This window comes from Pelobates fuscus, chromosome 2 (assembly GCF_036172605.1).
Source record: "Pelobates fuscus isolate aPelFus1 chromosome 2, aPelFus1.pri, whole genome shotgun sequence".
NCBI lineage: Eukaryota > Metazoa > Chordata > Amphibia > Anura > Pelobatidae > Pelobates > Pelobates fuscus.
In genome coordinates this window covers 259,157,442-259,177,133 of record NC_086318.1, presented here as the reverse complement: position 1 = coordinate 259,177,133, position 19,692 = coordinate 259,157,442, and positions in this window count along the sequence as shown.

Genomic DNA, 19,692 nt, shown 5'->3' with positions numbered 1-19,692 from the left:
ACTACAGACACCCAGATCACATCAGCTCAATGAAGTGGTCTGGGTGTCAGGTCCCTCTAGTTTTAACCCTGCAGCTGAAAACATAACAGTTTCAGAGAAACTGCTATGTTTCACCGAGGGTTAATCCAGCCTCTAGTGGATGTCTCACTGACAGCCGCTAGAGGAGCTTCCGCTATTCTAAAACACTGAACGTCCATAGGAAAGCATTGAGTAATGCTTTCCTATGGGCGGTTTGAATGCGTGCGCGGCAAGAGCATTCGGAGCTGAGATGTGGAGGGATCCCCAGCGCCAAGGGAGTCCGGCGCTAGAGAAAGGTAAGTGCTGAAGACACACACACACTCTCACGAACAGATGCATACACACCAGCTAACAGACACACATTTACTGACAGACACACTCAGCGACAGACATACATACACACTCACTTACAAAACATACACTCTCACTGACAAACACACACTCACTAACAGACATCAAACAGACTCACTAATACACAAACAAACACACTCAGTAAGAGACACACAGTAACACACTTACTGACACTCACTAGCAGACACACTCACTGACACTCACTAGCAGACACACTCACTGACACTCACTAGCAGACACACTAACTGACACTCACTAGCAAACACACACACTGACACTCACTAGCAAACACACACACTGACACTAGCAGACACACTCACTGATACTAGCAGACACACTCACTGACACTAGCAGACACACTCACTGACACTAGCAGACACACTCACTGACACTAGCAGACACACTCACTGACACTAGCAGACACACTCACTGACACTCACTAGCAAACACACACACTGACACTCACTAGCAGACACACACACTGACACTCACTAGCAGACACACACACTGACACTCACTAGCAGACACACACTCACACTAACACGTTTGTTTTTTTTAATTTAATCCCTCAGCCTCCTTACCTTTTTGGAGTGCTGAAGGGATTCCCTGGGGTCCAGTGGTGCTGCTGGGCTCCTGGGCTCCTTGGCTGGCTGGCTCCCTCCCTGGCTGGCTGGCTGGCTCCCTCCCTCCCTCCCTCCCTCCCTGGCTGGCTCCCGGGTGGGCGCGAGGGAGCACTCTCCCATGTGTGCTTCCTCTTCAGCTCCCTCGCGCACCGCGTAGGGATGCTGGCGCCGGAAGATGACGTCATCTTCCGGCTCCGGTATCAGTATGCGGTGCGCGAGGGAGCTGAAGAGGAAGCACACATGGGAGAGTGCTCCCTCGCGCGCCCACAGAACCGGGCGCTTGGCCACGCTACAACAGGTCGTCGGTTGGAGGGGAGCGCAGTGCGCTTCCCTCCTTCCGGTCAGCCTGATTTTGCGCCCCCAGGGCCGGTGCGCCCTAAGGCGGCCGCCTGGGCCGCCTTATGGTAGCGCCGGCCCTGGATACATGTTTAACTTAAATGCTGGGGTTAACTTGGGACAGGTTCTGCTGGGTGTGTGGAACCTCTATGGTCGGACACGGGCAATGGGGGACATTGAGATGTAAGCAATTACAGTTAGCTAAGCTAATGCTTCTGCATATCCCCCCCCCCCTCCCCTCGACCGGCTGCTATTCACCCAATGCCCATTGTGGCTATCAGAGTCCCGTCTGTAATGAGTGTCCCGCTTGCATCCACTGTGGCGCAGCAGGGCGAGGGATACCTCCCGCCCTCGGCATGCGAGAATGTGTGTAGCCCTGGACCGCTTCCTCTGGAGCTTCTGATCGGGCCTTTGGTTCACTTGTTGGGCTGAAGCTTGGTGGTGTGTTCGAGTGTGGATGACTTGTCCCTGCTTGAGAAGGTGGCAGTCTGTGGCTGGAGCTGCGTGGGTCTGCGCTCTTGCTGTAGGTTTTGCTTTTGGCGGCGCCATTTTCGCGCTCTCTTCTGTCTGCGAGGTGTGCCTCGTGGCCGGGGGCGTGAGGAGGGTGCTGTCGGTGGGCGCTCTTCCAGAACGTGTGCCTCAGCCTGCCGTTCTGCCAGTTTCATCCAGAAGGCTGTAAATGTGGCCTCCAACCGTGTGAGGATGTCGGGCCAGTGTACCTTGTCTAGTGGCTCCGGGGCGTTTGCCGCCATTTCAGATTTGTTCATCGCCGCTTGTATGTGCTTCCCCCGGGACTGTTGGGGTCTGTCAGGGACCGGGATGACCCCCGCCGGTCCATAGGGGGGGGAAACTGGGGTCCGATCGCCAGCTGTCTGCCTCTGAGGTCAACCGGGGAGCGGCCGTCTCCCCAGTGCCATGCAGGTTTGTAGGCCACAGTTGTTGTTCCGCTGATTGTTGCAGGGATGGCATCATGTTTAATATCATTATGTGCCCTGCAGGTTTGCCTCTCGATTGGGAACATTTTTGTGTCGTTTGCGGGCCATTTGTGGCTTGTATGCAGCGATTAGTTTCTCGAAAAGCAGGAGCCATGCTTTTCTGCATCCTCTCTGTTCAGCGGCTAGGCCACGCCCCCTACAAGGTTGATTCTTATGTAACAGTAAAATTACAACAGTTTTCTAATATATCCAGTATTCCCTTGAGAGAAGAGATGGCAATATATAAGCACAGTAATTAGCTGGAAAATGGGGTATATTGTCTAAACGTTTTTTTAGGGTTGCAAATAGGAACTAATAATCTTATTTAAACTATTAGAGCAACATGTCTGAAGTCCAGCAAGAATGACTAATATTGATAATAGTCGATCATGAGAATTTGAAACCATTGCAAATATGTAAAAAATAAAAGATAAAAGAGGTTTTTAGCGCTTACAATGTCCAAATGTGAAAGGCAGCTGTTACCCCCTAATCTCTCTTGTCTGGTCATTGATATGAAGTAGAGGACATGAAAAATTGTGAGAAGCGCCTTGGAGGGGTCGTAAAATTCCAAGTGGCATGTAGTGGGAAAAGAGAGGATAAATATATGGTGCAGTATGTCAAATTTCCATATTAAAAACAGAAGGAAGGGGGCGGGGCCTGCCGCCGACAGGATCAGACGTGATCCGTCTGAGCTCCTGCTTCTGGGCCGAAACATCGGTGCCAACTGCAACTGCAGACCCATACTGGAGCCCACATTAACCTCCAGCAGCTGGGGGTCACGGAGATACCGCTCAAGACCGTGCCTGGCATTCCGAAGTAACCTGATGAGGCCTGAAGCGCTCCGGAGCTTGAGCCGGGTAGGGACGGCCGCTCTCCCGGGTCTCCGACTGGCGTCTGGCTTACCCCCCCCCCCTCTGGACCGGGGGGGTCATCCCGGTCCCCACCCAGTGGCCACAACACCTACAGGCCTACCAAGACCCTGCAGCGTCACTACCGCGATCAACGGCCTAAACATCCCACCAAAGATGGCGGACGCCATGCGTGCGGAAGGCAAGGAGGAGGCCTGCAACACCAACCGAGCACTCACAAAGCGTGCCTACAGGTACAAACTAGCCAGTTACCTACCACAGTCCAGGGTGATCCCCCAGCAAGGCGCCATCGCACAATACTCACCATCGGAGACACAATGTTGGACTCTAACTCTAGCTCCAGGGCAGGCCCAAAACGTGAGAGTGAGATGGAGGCACAGCAAACCAACCCCCGCACCGCACAGGAACACGCCGCAGACGCACAGGTGAACGCCTCCATCCCAGACACACAGGGGAACCGTCCTCCCATACAAGGAGCCTCACTCCACTCGCAGGAGAACGAACACCGCTCTACCGCCAGCACAGAAAAAGCCGGACAGCACAGAAACAGCCGGTTCGCAGCAGGACCTCAAGCCGCCCTGGGAGGGCTTCAGCACAGCGGAGTAAAATGGCAAGCTCATAAACTGAACCACGCTTACTCTTGTTTTATTCTTAGCTTGAGTGTAATCATTACTGCAAGCATGTTAAAGAGACGCTACCCTCACACACTCTGCTACTGAAATCTAAGAAATCGCCTATTTTTCATAACGGATCATATGCTTACTTAATAACATAATCAATAGGCTCTGCTATTCTTGTTTAATTCTAACTACTGTGGTATTGCCTTTGTTAAACAAAAAACCAAACATAAAGTTTCTCACAGTAATCGATGTTACCAAATATGTCTAAATACAATTGTTTAAGCCTGATAAAAACAAAAAATTGTGCTTGTTATGCATGTGCCCCACATGTTCCACGTGGGAAAAGCCAGAGGACTGCTTCTGGGGCACCTCTCGCCAGATTGTATTATGTATATGCACGTCAAAAATAAAGAATTAAAAAAAAAAAAAAAAAAAACAGAAGGAAATACACTTACAGTGTAGGGAGCTATCTCTTAGCTCTAGATGTAGCACCTGGGCAGTACAATCCCCGCCTATGGATTTATTGATGAAATCTTGGTCTGACCGAATCAGGTATGCATATGTAACAAAGAGAAGAGCAAAAAAAATGTGCAATATGTCAGGAAACCAAAACTTAATAAATAGTATAAAAATGCACATCCCTAGAAAAGCTTTTTTTTTTATTGCACAATTTCTTTGCTCTTGTGTTTATGTTACATATGCATACCTGATTTGGTCAGACAATGATTTAAGTTTTAGGACCAAGACATAAGTTGAAAAGAACACTCTACCTACAGTTAAGCATTGTGGTAGCTCAGTGATGCTCTTGGGCTGCTTTGCATCCTCTGGCATTGGAAACCAGGGCCGCCACCAGAAATTTTGGGTCCCCTAACTCAGCTCATGGTCTGGGCCCCCGGGAGCCCGTCTCCAAGCCCGCCCACAGGGTCCGCCTCCAAATCACGCCCACAGGAGTACACACACAGACACAAACACACACAGAGACATACTAACAGACACACATACTAAACCAGACATACACGCATATAGGCATACATACTGACACACACATACTGAGACATACACACATATACAGACACACAGGCATACATAGTGACAGACAGACACATACTAACATACATACAGACACATACATACATACTGACATACATACAGACACCGACATTCATACATGCATACATACATACAGACAGACATACATACATTCATACAGACACTGACATCCATACTCACACAGACATACATTCATAATGACATACAGACATACATACATTCATACTGACATACATTGATACTGGCATACATACAGACATACTGACAGACAGACATTCATACATACTGACATACATTCATACAGACAAACATACTTGCATACTGACAGACATGCATGCATATACTGACATCCATACACACATACATACATACATACATACATACATAATGACATGCAGACATACATACATACAGACATACATTCATACTGATATACATACACTGACATCCATACACTCATATATACATTCATACTGACATACAAATATACATATATACATACATACAGACATACTGACATACACACATCCATACAGACATACACACACATACAGACATAAATTCATAATGACATACATACATACATTGATACTGGAATACATACATACATACATAGTGACAGACATACAGACATATATACATTCTGACAGACATACATACATACATACAATCATACAATCATACAGACAGACATGCATACTGACATACACGCATACATACAGACATACAAACACACAGACATACATTCATAATGACATACAGACATACATTGATACTGGCATACATAGTTACATAGTTACATAGTTACATTGTTAGATAGCTGAAAAGAGACTTGCGTCCATCAAGTTCAGCCTTCCTCACACCTGTTTTTTGCTGTTGATCCAAAAGGAAAAAACAAACAAAAAAAAAAAAAACCCCCAGTTTGAAGCACAATTTTGCAACAAGCTAGGACAAAAAATTCCTTCTTGACCCCAGAATGGCAGTCAGATTTATCCTTGAATCAAGCAGTTATTACCCTACATTGAAAGATTATATCCTTGAATATTCTGTCTTTGCAAGTATGCATCTAATAGCTGTTTGAACATCTGTATGGACTCTGATAAAACCACTTCTTCAGGCAGAGAATTCCACATCCTGATTGTTCTTACAGTAAAAAAACCTTTCCTTTGCCTTAGACGAAATCTTCTTTCTTCCAGTCTAAACGCATGGCCTCGTGTCCTATGTAAAGTCCGGTTTGTGAATAGATTTCCACACAATGGTTTGTATTGGCCCCGAATATATTTGTATAATGTTATCATATCCCCTCTCAGGCGACGTTTTTCTAAACTAAATAGGTTTAAATTTGTTAACCTTTCTTCATAGCTGATATGTTCCATTCCTTTTATTAATTTTGTAGCCCGCCTCTGCACTTTTTCTAGTGCCATGATATCCTTCTTTAGAACAGGGGCCCAAAATTGCACAGCATATTCAATATGTGGTCTTACCAGTGATTTATAGAGAGGCAAAATGATATTCTCGTCCCGAGAATGAATGCCCTTTTTCATGCATGACAATACCTTACTGGCCTTGGCCACTGCTGATTGACATTGCACATTGTTGCATAGTTTGTTGTCTATAACAATTCCCAAGTCCTTTTCGTGTGTTGTTATCCCTAATTCGCTTCCATTAAGGGTATACGTTGCTTGTGTATTCTTTACACCGAAGTGCATAACTTTGCATTTTTCAACATTAAATTTCATCTGCCATTTGAGTGCCCAGTCCTCCAGTCTATCTAAATCCTTCTGCAGCAAAGTAATATCTTGCTCACATTGTATTATTTTACAAAGTTTTGTGTCATCTGCAAACACTGAAACATGACTTTCAATGCTGCCTTCAAGATCATTTATAAAAATGTTAAATAGAAGGGGTCCCAGAACAGACCCCTGAGGGACACCACTTGCCACCTCTGTCCAGCTTGAAAATTTACCATTAACGACAACTCTTTGTATTCTGTTTTTAAGCCAATGTTCTACCCAAGAACAAGCATTTTCATCGAGACCGATTTCCTTGAGTTTGAACACTAATCTTTTGTGTGGAACTGTATCAAATGCCTTGGCAAAATCCAAATAGATCACATCCACTGCAACACCCTGATCTATACTTCTACTTACTTCTTCGTAGAACGCAATCAAGTTAGTTTGACATGACCTGTGCTTCATAAAACCGTGCTGATTTTTGCTGATAACCATATTCTTCTCAAGGAATTCTTGAATATTATCCCTTAATAACCTTTCAAATATTTTACCAGCCACAGAAGTTAAGCTCACAGGTCTATAATTTCCAGGCAAGGATTTTGAACCCTTTTTGAATATAGGAACCACATCTGCCTTCCTCCAATCCTCCGGAACACTTCCTGAAAGAAAAGAATCTTGAAAGATTAAAAACAGAGGTTCACTTATTTCTACACTTAGTTCCTTAAGTACACGTGGATGGATACCGTCAGGCCCTGGAGCTTTGTTTATATTAACTTTCTTTAGTTGCTGCAGCACATTGTCTTGAGTTAACCAATTACAATTATTCTGCAAGTTTTTAGTAGCAATCATTTGCACATCTATTGCCATGGGTTCTTCTTTAATATATACGGAGGAGAAATAGTTATTTAGAATTCCTGCCTTTTCTTGGTCTTCATTAACTAACACCCCCGTTTCAGTTTTAAGTGTACCTATACTTTCATTTTTGGGTTTTTTGGAATTTATGTATTTAAAAAATGCTTTGGGGTTGGTTTTGCTCTCTTTAGCTATCATTTTTTCATTTTGAAGTTTAGCAAGTTTAATTGCCTTTTTGCACGCATTATTTGCTTTCTTATATCTTTTATAAGATGCATCTGATTTGTCTGATTTAAATGCTTTAAATGCCCTTTTCTTATTTTTAATCTCTTGTTTTACTTCTCTACTAAGCCACATTGGTTTTAATTTGTTTCTTTTATACTTATTTCCCAATGGTACATACTGAGAAATGTACCTTTCTAATATTTGTTGGAAGATGATCCATTTATCCTCAGTGTTCTTTTCACTACATACATACATACTGACATACATTCATGCATACTGACATACATGCATACATACAGACATACATTCATAATGACATACATTGATACTGGAATACATACATAATGACAGACATACAGACATATATACATACTGACTGGCAAACATACATACATTCATACAGACAGACATGCATACTGACATCCATACACAGACATACATTCATAATGACATACAGACATACATACTGACATACATTGATACTGGCATACATACATATATACATTCATACATACTGACATACATGCATACAGACACTGACAACTGGCCAACACAGACACCTGACTTGAATCACACATAAAATCTCTGGTGGGACTTGAAGAAGGCAGCACGCAAACCGAAAAATATTTCTGTACTAGAGGCTATTTCTCATGAGCAATTGATTCCTCACATAATTTTGAGACTGGAGAAGTCATTATAAGTTGCTTTTTTAGTTGAATTTGGGGAAACCACTTAAACCAATGGTTGTGTTCAGCCAGGGGCGGACTGACCACTCGGGCACATTGGTCATGGACCGAGGGCCCGAGGCAGCCAGGGGCCCGGCCGCACAGCCATGCTCCAGCTGGAGAGATCAGAAATCTCTCCAACTGGAACGGCAAAATAATAATAAAAAAATATATTTTCCTTTATTAGGTTGCTGGGGCCCCTGATGGAGCTCGGGGCCCCAGCAACCTACCGCTCAGCATAGTAAAACCCCCTCCCTCCCACTTAATGAGACCTGGCAGCTTCACCTCCTCTCTGCCAGGTCTCCTGCTTCCTGTCCCACGCAGCTCTGTGTGATGGGAGAGGCGGGGCCAGGAAGTGACATCACTTCCTGTTTACTCCTCTCACACAGAGCCCGATCAGCAGGGGAAGGAGCAGCAGCCTGGGAGAGAACAGAGACCAGAGGGAACAGAGAGAAAGGTATGCACTAGTCACCCCCCCCCCCCCACTGTGTCACTACTCACCCTCCCACTGTCACCCCCTCCCTCTGTCACTGGCACCACCCTCCCACTGTCACCCCCCCTCCCTCTGTCACTGTCACCCCCTCCCACTCTCTGTCACTGTCACCACCCTCCCACTGTCACCCCCCTCCCTCCGTCACTGTGTCACTAATCACCCCCACCCTCCCTCCCTCTGTCATTGTGTCACCCCCTCCCTCTGTAATTGTGTCACCTCTCCCTCTGTCACTAGTCACCCCTTCCCTCCCTCACTCTGTCCCTAGTCAACCCCTCCTTTCCTCCGTCACTAGTCACCCCATCCCTCCCTCTGTCACTAGTCACCACATCCCTCCCTCTTTCACTGTGTCACCCCCTCCCTCCCTTACTCTGTCACTAGTCACCTCATCCCTCACTCTGTCAATAGTCACCCCCTCACTCTAGTGACAGAGTGAAGGAGGGGGTGACTAGTGACAGAGAGAGGGAGGATGTGACTAGCCACGGGAGGGGGACCCCGAGGGTGGGGTCACGCTTAGGGCACTATAGTGTCAGGAAAACCGCTTTGTTTTCCTGACACTATAGTGATCTTTTAACATTTATTTAATGCACATATATTTGTGCATTCAAAGGGCCTGGGATCTAATTTTGCCCGGGGGCCCCAAAGGCTCTCAGTCTGCCCCTGTGTTCAGCTATTTCAATTGCTTTTGTTTGATTTGTTCATTGCAAACAGCTGAAAGTCTGTAAATTAGTGTAAGACTAGCTTACGAATAAACAGTTGTTTAAAGTTTTTTTTTGTTAACTGTTAAAAGTTGGATATTTCTTTCATACTGCAATAACTTCTGCTGATGATTCCCCTGGCACTGTAGCTCCTCCTACCAAAGCTAGTTTAAGAATTACAGCATCTGTGTTTCATGGTGCTCGGAGCTAGGGGTTGGTGAAACCAGTGGACTTATTGCCGTTGCAAGTCTCACTGTTTACTGAAGAGCTAGAGTAGTAGGCACAAGCAGTATGTCTAAGTCTGGTCTTGGTGATGGAGAGGAATCTAGTGATGACAATATCACTCTTGCCCCTAACTCTACAGACATTTAAGTCTGTCACAGGAGGATATTGACTATGATACAGAGGAATTGGAAGATGAGAGTCCAGAGAGCTGAAGCAGCACTATATTCTGCACCTACTGTGCACTTGCTACCTGCGGCTGCTCTCATGTGCCTTGCGACTTAGGGCAGACTGATCCTTAAAGGTCTTGGTTTTGTGACTTTAGTCCCTGTACCAGGAGGAGGCCCATTGGCTTGCCTTATGTGCCACCGGGCAGGCCCCCTATAGGTATCGAGTTGCAGACTTGAAGTAGCGGTCAGCCAGCTATGGCCAGTCAGAGCTTTGCTGTGGATTACCATGGCAATGCTCTGACATAGCAAGTGCCGGAGCTCATAAAACAACTGCCCCATGTTTTTTCTGAACCCGCCGGAGCTGCAGACTGGATAGATAGTCCATCAGGCTAGCAAGGAGAACCACCAGGAATCGATTACTGCCTAAAAAAAAGAGATTTAATTGTGGGAAGGCTGATTAGTGAAATACAGCCTCCCCATCCACTGTCATTCCCCCTTTACTGTGACCCTCCCATACACTGTCACTCCCTGCACACTGTAAACCCCCCCACACTGTCACATCCCCACACACACTGTCACCCTGCCACACACTGTTACCTTCTCACACATTCTCCCACCCTTCCATAGTCTCACCCCCTTTATATATAAACTTTTGAATGATTTATTGTGCTGATAGGGTTGTTTTTATTTATGGTTAATTGATTTATTCTGTGTGCTATTCCGTGTGCTATTTATAACCATGCTTTATGCAAATTAAGCACTCGCAGTTCTAACCTAAGTGGAACAGTGGAACAGATATGGGCGGACTTCATAAAGGCCTTACATTTTCTCTCTGGAAAGATGGCTGATACTCATTGACGAAGCTGGAAGGTGAAACGCGTAGACGTACAACGTATTGGCGTCACCTGGTGGGCAGCACCTTTATTCGCAAAGATTAATTTTTTTTTTTTTTTGTGTAATAATTTTTATTAGGTTTTTTTTCAATCCATATAAAGTTTACACATGTACAGAACATATTTAAACAGTTTGAAATTTTTCTCAGAGTTACATAAATTCTGTTTACAATACCTGCATACATGCACACTTTCCTTGCAAGACTTTTTAACATAAGATGACATATCACATATTCTGTAGTAGGTAACAGCTAGTGGGTTTGAAATCTGTGATCAACAGAAAGTCAGGTTCGTGGGGAGAGTGGTCCTGCAATGTTATCATTCTCCTATAACTTTGTACAAACTGTGTGGTATACTCTAAACAGTGTTCTGTTATCAATTGTGAATTAACTAGAAAAGAACAATGGGGTATGGGGGGGGGGGGGGAAAGGGAGGGGGAAAAGAAAAGGAACCAGAATATCAGGATTGTTAGTCAGGTCTCCATCAGGGCACCCCTTTCATTTAGGACCCCTAGTGAGTTACACCTTGGAAGCTTGTCTCCAGGCATCCCATTTCTCCCATGCCTCCTGCCAGAACCGTTTCCCTTTCTTCCTCTGCCTTGCTGCTATTTCATATGATTTGGTGATTTCCACCATTTCTAAACACTTGTCAAGATCTGGAGTGCTTGCGTTTAGCCACATTTTGCTTATGGATGTAAGAGCTGAAATAATGATATGGTAAAGGAGATATAGGTCTGTTTTGTTTAGGTCTTGAGGTAGTGCTAATAATAGGAATATTTCCGGGGAAAACTGTACATTACAGCTTATGGATTTTTTAATAATTTTTGAAATGCCTTCCCAGAAGGGTTGTAATTTTGGACACGTCCACCATATGTGGAGCATCGTACCAGGTTCTTTAGAACATCTCCAGCAGTTCCCGGATTTTCGTTTATCATATTTGTGTAGCGTATGTGGAACTATATACCAGCGATATAGTACTTTCCTACTCGTTTCCACATGTGATGCGTTAAGTGTGAGATGTTTATGGGCCTGTATAATTGTTAGCCAGGTGTCATTTGATATGTCCAAGTGTAAGTCCCTTTCCCAGGCCCGCACAAAGGAGAGAGTTTTAGGTAGTGTTTGAATTCTGGTTAGCTTATATAAAGTAGAGAATAATTTTTGTGGTGGCTGGTTAGCTACGCAAATTTTCTCCAGTAGTGGCATAGGGGTTCCTTGTCTGTGCATTTTGCCCTCCATGGTTTGTTTTCTCACCCATGAGTGCAGTTGTAAGTATGTAAAATATGCTCTTTTAGGTATACCAAATGTTTCAGAGAGAGATTCGTATGATAGCAGGCGGCTTTCAGGCATGATCTGGGAGAGATACTTAATTCTGTGGTCTTGCCACAGGCCGCTGTCAAAACCCGGGATAAGTACCTGGAGTGCTTGTATTTGCAATGCTGGGGATATGTATGACATCGGGTAATGTTTTAAGACATATTTATCCCATACTGTGAGAGTAGCTGAGGTTGTGGGGCAGATATGACTGGCTTTTGGCCTTTGATGTTTGGGGATCCAAGCTAGTGTTGGTAATGTCAAACCACCGGTATTTACTTTTTCAATCTGGTGCCATGGCGGCATCGTGATGTGGTGGAATGTTCCTATGATAGTACTCATGAGGGCTGCTGTGTAATAGCCTAAGATTTCTGGAGCTCCCATCCCCCCTTCTTTAAAAGGCTTATACATGGTGGTAGCTGCCACTCTGGGTCGTTTACCTCCCCATATATAACTATTAAGCACGCGTTGGGATTCAGTAAAGAAAACTTTCGGTAAGCAGATTTGGAGTGTCCTGAACAGGTATTGTAGTTTGGGCAATATCATCATTTTTATTGCCGCTATTCTGCCTGTCCAGGAAACATATTTGCCTTTCCACCCCTGTAATTGTTGTTTGATGTTACTGAGTAGCGGGAGGTAATTTGCTTTGTACAGTTTTTTAGTCGTTGGTGTGAGGTGAAGTCCTAGAAACGTTAAGTGGTCCCGTCTCCAGTCATAGGCAAAACTATTCTGTAGTTTAGTGAGCTGGGCTGTCGTGAGATTTATGCCCATGGCTTGTGTCTTACTAACATTAAGTTTATAGTATGAGCATTGTCCGAACTTTGTTAGCATTTGTTGCAAAGAAGGCAGGGATTCTCCAGGGTTCGATATAGTAAGCATCACATCATCGGCAAACAGTGTGATTTTGTGCTCTTTCCCCCCTATTGTCGTCCCCTTTATATCTGGAGAGTCTCTTATATGTTGTGCTAATGGTTCTAGTGCCAATATGTATAGAAGCGGGGAAAGAGGGCAGCCCTGTCTGGACCCATTTGAGATCTGGAAGGATTTAGAAGTGAACCCACCATTGGCTATTTTCGCTGTGGGGTTATCATACAAGGCAGATATTAGTGTTATCAGCTTCTCCGGGAAGGCAAATTTCCTCAGCGTTGCCGTCAGGTATCCCCAGTGTAGCCTGTCAAACGCTTTTTCGGCGTCTAGTGACAAGGCCACACTGGGTTCTCCCGATATCTGAATGTTATGGAAGATGTTAATTAGTTTCCTAGTCCCGTCGGAACCCAACCGACCACGCACAAACCCCACCTGATCATCTCCTACTAGCTTGGGTATAAGCGTACCCAATCGATTGGCATAGGTCTTGGCTAGTATTTTTAAATCTGCATTTAAGAGCGAGATGGGTCTCAAATTTTGGCATTTGTGGGGTGGTTTCCCAGGTTTAGGGAGGGTGGTTATATGAGCTAACAACATTTCTTGTGGTATTTTGCCTGTTTGGATAATTTCGTTGTAGAGTGTTTCTAAAAAGGGGATAATGACACGAGAAAAGGTTTTGTAGTAGGCGTTGGTAAAGCCATCTGGGCCTGGTGATTTCCCTTTCGGGAGGGTCTTAATAACTCCGGCTATTTCGGTCTGAGTAATGGGTTTCTCTAAGGAGGACCGGTCTATCTGTGAGAGTTGTGGTATATTTGCGCCTGCTAAAAGTTTGTCAATGTCCAAGGGAAGCGGTTGATATGTGTGAGCATCTTTCTTGAGGTTGTATAATTTATCATAGAAGTCTGCTAGCATGTCGTTTATGTCTTGGGGGTTATACACCCTATTTCCTAGTGTGTTGATGAGGAATGGTATTTTTGAGTTCAGTCGTTTCTGCCGCATGAGGGTTGCAAGAGCCTTCCCTGCCCTATTCCCCTGCGTGTATGTTCGGAGTCTTAGTCTTTGTGATATAGTTGCTGATGTGTGAACTTGAATATCATTTAACTGTTTTTTAATCTGGTCTATGTTCTGCTGAGTGCACGTTGATGGGTTTGTTATTTGCGTATGCGTTTCTTCCCTGAGTCGTCTCATGAGAGTTAAGTAGTGTGTTTTCGCCTTTTTATGTAAAAAGGATGCTTGGCTGATCAGCAAACCTCGAATAAAGGCCTTATGCGTCAGCCACGGTATGGCTATAGATGCTTTAGGGGTGTGGTTTATCTCAAAGAACATTTCAAGTTCTTCAGTAATTTTTGCGACAACTTCAGGGTCGTGTAGGAGAGCTTCATTTAATCGCCACGGCGAGGTTACTCGGGACTGGAATTGGTCTGTTAGGGATACCAGTACCGGTGCATGGTCTGACCAAACTATGTTACCTATTTCGCTGCTTAATGCGGTCGGCAGCAGGTCTCCTGAGACAAATACATAATCTATTCTAAAGTATGTTTTATGCACCGAGGAATAAAAAGTAAATTCCCGGTCATTTGTGTGGTGCGCTCTCCACACGTCATATAGGTTATGCTCCATAAGGATCTTTACTAACGTCGCGGCCTGTTTGCTCAGTGTTTTGCACCTTGAGGAGTCAGTTGTTTGCGTGGTATCTAGTCTAGGTTGTAATACGTGATTTAAGTCTCCGCACAAAATTGTGGAAGAGGGGTATGTTTGGGGCATTTTATGTAAAACCTTCTGGAGAAAATTTCTGTGGTCTGAATTAGGGCTATATATCCCCACTAACGTATATAAAGCATTATTAATTTTACAATGTACAATTAAGAAACGGCCTTGCGTGTCTTTCTTTAGATGTAAGAGTTCAAATGTTATAGAGGCATGGATTAATAACGATACTCCTCTTGACTTGGATGAATTGGTGGAGTGATATTGTATAGGGTATTCTTTGTTCGCAAATGTGGGTACTCTGTTATGTACAAAATGTGTTTCCTGCACACACAATATATCTGATTTAGTGCGTTTTGCGTCTTCTAAAAAGAGCCTCCTTTTGTGTGGTGTGTTCAACCCTCGGGCATTAATAGACATTATTTTCAACATTTGTAGTTAGGTATATAGCGTTGCGGTATTGATAGTATGGTATATGACTGTTTGTCCCCTGCGTACTGGTGGGGAGATTTTTGCTGTATTTTTCTCGATATGCAAGTGAGGTATAGCCGTAGCCCAGTTAATAGGAGCCCTGTGTACATAAGGGGATATTGTTCCTGATTTTGCTTCGGGCCTGACCCTGTTAGAGCGTGCGTCTGATCTCTGGGGACGTGGGGGGGTGGATGTGAACTGGGGAGGGAATTCATAACTATATACAGATTGTCTCTTGTAGAGACGATATGTGGGTGTACCACATCTGGGGGATAGAAGAGAGGACTCTCTATCATAACGTGGCTATTGGGCACCTATCGTACCATATTCGTGATGCATCCAATATATACTCTTATTGTATAGTGTCTCGTTTGACGTGTGACATCCGCATGGAGAGGACTTATATAATCCCTAAAGATTCACATGTTTTGTCAGTAAGCCCCAATTAACCCTGTGTCTCCGCAGCTGGCATTGTCTAGTGGCCGGCTCAGTCTGGGCACACCTTATTAGGAACGATTTGTCATGCGGTTTCCCCATTTCAACATCATCCTATATGCCAGTAACTTTACACATTAGATGATTATGATCTACTCCTATCACTAACATCCTCCTCCCTCCATTTAGTTTTCTACATAACATTCTTAACATATAATACAATACAGTCGGCTGGGGCCTGGAACACAGGTCCCCTTTACCTTGTGGGCATACATAGCCCGTAGTGTGGGAGTAGTTAGCATTGTCTCTTTATATAGTAAAGTACAAGTCCCGTTCCTAGTGCAAGTGAACTGTCCGGTAAGTGTTGCTCTCATTTCCGAGAGAGATCGGTGTGCCGGGAATCAGGTCGCCTACAGCGGAGGTTGTGGAGGTGGTCTCGAGTAGCCGAAACTCAGGGGGTATCTCCTCGGTTGATAATCCAGACCGGACCCCCCCGCAATATGTCACTGCTCTGCGCACGCTTCGTCACCGTGATGGCGGGAGGACCCGGTCCGGAGGCTCGCTACCACCTAATGAAGACCAGGTAACATGGGGAAAGCTTAACTCCACATTGACTCGCCAAGTTTATGGGCTTCTCCAATACTCATGCTTGAGGCTGGTGAAAGATATAATGTTCTTTGAAATTTTGTTTCTCAGTGTCCATGCTCAGACGGGGATGAATAGTCTTAGACCAGTAGTCGTCCGGTTTAGAGCTTGTCATGGGGTTTCTCCCAGTCCCGTTTCAGCGTGCCGGCTTGATTTGTGGTAGTGGGCATCGGCTCCACCGGCAGGCCCCAGGCTCGTAATTTCGTCACTCCTTCCGCAGGGGTGTTTAGCACCGTCGTGGCGCCATCTTTTGTGACTATTAATTTGGTGGGAAATCCCCAACGGTATCGAATGCCCTGCGTCCGCAGCGTGTTGGTTACTTGGGAGAATTCCCTCCTTTTCTTCAAGGTGGCTGCCGATAAGTCTGCATAAATTCTGACCGTGGGGTAATCCGTTGGGGGTGTTGTTCGCATTCTGTTAGTTTTCAGTATATGTTCCTTGATATGAAAATAATGGGCTCGGAGTAGTACATCTCTGGGCACGGTTTGTGGAAGGTGCCGGGGTTTGGGTATGCGGTGTACCCTGTCCACTAGCAACATGTCAGCCGGTATCTCTGGGGCATGAGCATGCAACAGGTTTCTTACATAGGCTTGTAGTTCATCATTTGCGATATTTTCTGGTACCCCGCGCAAACGGAGGTTGTTTTGCCGTGAGCGATCCTCCATGTCCGCTAGCTTGTCTTCCAGTCTGGTGATTTCTGTGGGCGGCCATCCGTTCCACATTTGTGGCCAGGTCATTGTGGGCCGTAGCGAACTCGTCGCATTTATCCTCCATGTGTGAGGTTCTCTTACCCAGCTCTTGTAAGTCTTTACGTAGGGAATCCGCCGTATGTTGCCATGTGGCGATAAGCTTGTTGAAGAGAAGTTCCAAGGCCGCATTTAAGTCGGCTTTTGTGAGTTGCGGTGCATCTTGTGTTTTCGCTCGAGTAGTAGCGTGTGCGTTATCATTCATCTCGGAGATCCCAGGCTCCATTGAGGCCTGCTCCGCCGGAGATGCCGGAGAGGATTTCTGGTGGAAAAAATTGAGCTTGTCTGGTTTCGTCGAACTCCTCTTGTTCTTAGACTGAGACATTGTTAGAAATTAGTGGTGGATGCTATTTGTTTGGGTTGGATTGCATTAGATTAGGTGCCCTGTTGCCGGAGCAGATTTTTAAGCGGCCATCTTGCTCCGCGGTTAGCCACGCCCCCCCCCCCCCCCCCCCCCCCCCCCCGCAAAGATTAATTTGACACTGTTTGGCAAGTTGCTGACAGAACCAGAGGACTGTGTCAGGGGATTCGAGACTCCTGCAATCTACCATCATTGATGCAGTCCATCTCTTCTCCACAGATCCTACATAAACAGGCTTTTGTGAGGAGTGGTGTTTTCAGCCCGCACATGCTCACCTACTGTGATTCTGTAGGTGACACATTCATTGTGTGTGTTTTAAATTTATGTAATAAATCTTTTTTTTTCTACTATTTTTGGATTGTTAACTTACTGCAGATTGTCATATACATACTGCTCTATTATTTGTTATATGTTTTTTTTTTTTAATTAATTTTAATGTGCTGTAGCTTTTTTTCTGGAGTTGCAGCACTTAAAGGGACACTATAGTCACCAGAACAACTACAGCTTAATGTAGTTGTTCTGGTGAGTATAATAGTTCCCGTCAGGCATTTTCATGTAAACACTGCCTTTTCAGAGAAAAGGTAGTGTTTACATTGCCCCTAGGGACACTTCCAAGTGGCCACTCCTCAGATGGCCACTGGAGGGGCTTCCTGGCTCAGGGCTGCACAGTAAGCAGCCCTGCTGTTCAGTGTCCCCATGCTCTGCATTGAGATGCTGAATTTTCCTCATTCAATGCATCTCTATGAGGAGGTGCTGATTGGCTGTGTTTGGCCCCGTCCCTTGCCCATGGGAAAGCATTGGATTGGCTAAAAACTGGCAATTTTGATGATGTCACCAAAAAGGCGGGCCCAGCGCCGGCGGACCCGTGCAGCGCTGGAAATAAGGCAAGTTTTAATTCATTCTGAGGGGGCTAAGGGGGTGGGGGGAGGGGGCAAGCCACATAAATGGTGGGTTTTCACTATAGGGTCAGGAATACATGTTTGTGTTCCTGACCCTATAGTGATCCTTTAAGTGTGTAACAGCATTGCTATATATCTGTGTATATCACTTAATTACTTAGAATTTTTTTTTTTCACTTTATGGGAGACAATACTTTTTTATTTTTTACCCATTTTTTCATTCTCCTCTTTAAAGCCTGTTAGCACTTTTTACTATATCTACTTTTTTAGAGACATACATTTACTCACAAGGGTGCTTACTGTCAGACACACATACTCAGGCCATAGGCGTGCGCAGCCTATTGCATTAGGGTGTGCACCCTAAAGCACAAACACACACCGCATGTATGTATATATATATATATGTATATATATATATATACATACATATACATACATACACACACACACACACACTGCTGTTTGTGTGTGTGTGTGTGCTGTTAGCACACTACCAGCACCCTCACACAGCGCACTATGTGAGTGAGGGTGTTGTTAGTGTGTTGTGTGTGCGGTTTGTGTGTGAGGGTGCTGGTAGTGTGCTGTGTGTGAGGGTGTGTTAGGGTCCTGTTAGTGTGCTGTGTGAGGGTGCTGTTTGTCTGATGTGTGATATGTGTGTGTGTGTGGGGGTGCTGTGTGTGTGAGGGTGCTGTTTGTGTCGTGTATTTGTGAGTGTGCTGTTTGTGTGAGGGTGCTGTTAGTGTACTGTGTGTGAGAGTGTTGTGTGTGTGACGGTGCTCTATGTGTGCTGTGTGTGTGAGGGTGCTGTATGTGCGCTGTAGTAAATATCCCCCCTCCCTTCTTACCTTATGATAGGGAGGGGAGATCCTTGCTGCCATGTGACATCCCTGGTGGTCCAGTGTAGAGTATACTCTAGCCTGCGGGGCTAGAGTTCACTCTCGCGAGATCTGAGCGTTGCCACGGCAATGCTCAGATCTCGCGAGAGGAACCTGGCGAAGCTTCTGTCTAGAGCTCCCCGGGTCCTCTCCTGCCTCCCTCTATGCTGCTGTGGGCCGGTGAGGTAGATCTTTGATCTCCCCGCCGGCCCATGGAGGCTTAGAGCAGAGCCGGCACTCAAATAGTGCCGGCTCTGCATGAGCCTACAGGGGAGATCCGGAGATCTCTCCTTCCGGCAGGGGTCAAGTCCTGGGGAATAAAGTGTAAGAACTCTCCCAAGATTCCCACCCCCCCAAAAAAAATAATATACACTCGTGTATATATACGTGCACACACACACTGACACACACACATATATATATACGCGTACACACACACACTCACAGACACACACACTCACAGACACACACACATACTCTGACACACACCCACACATACATTCACAGACACACACACTCACACAGAC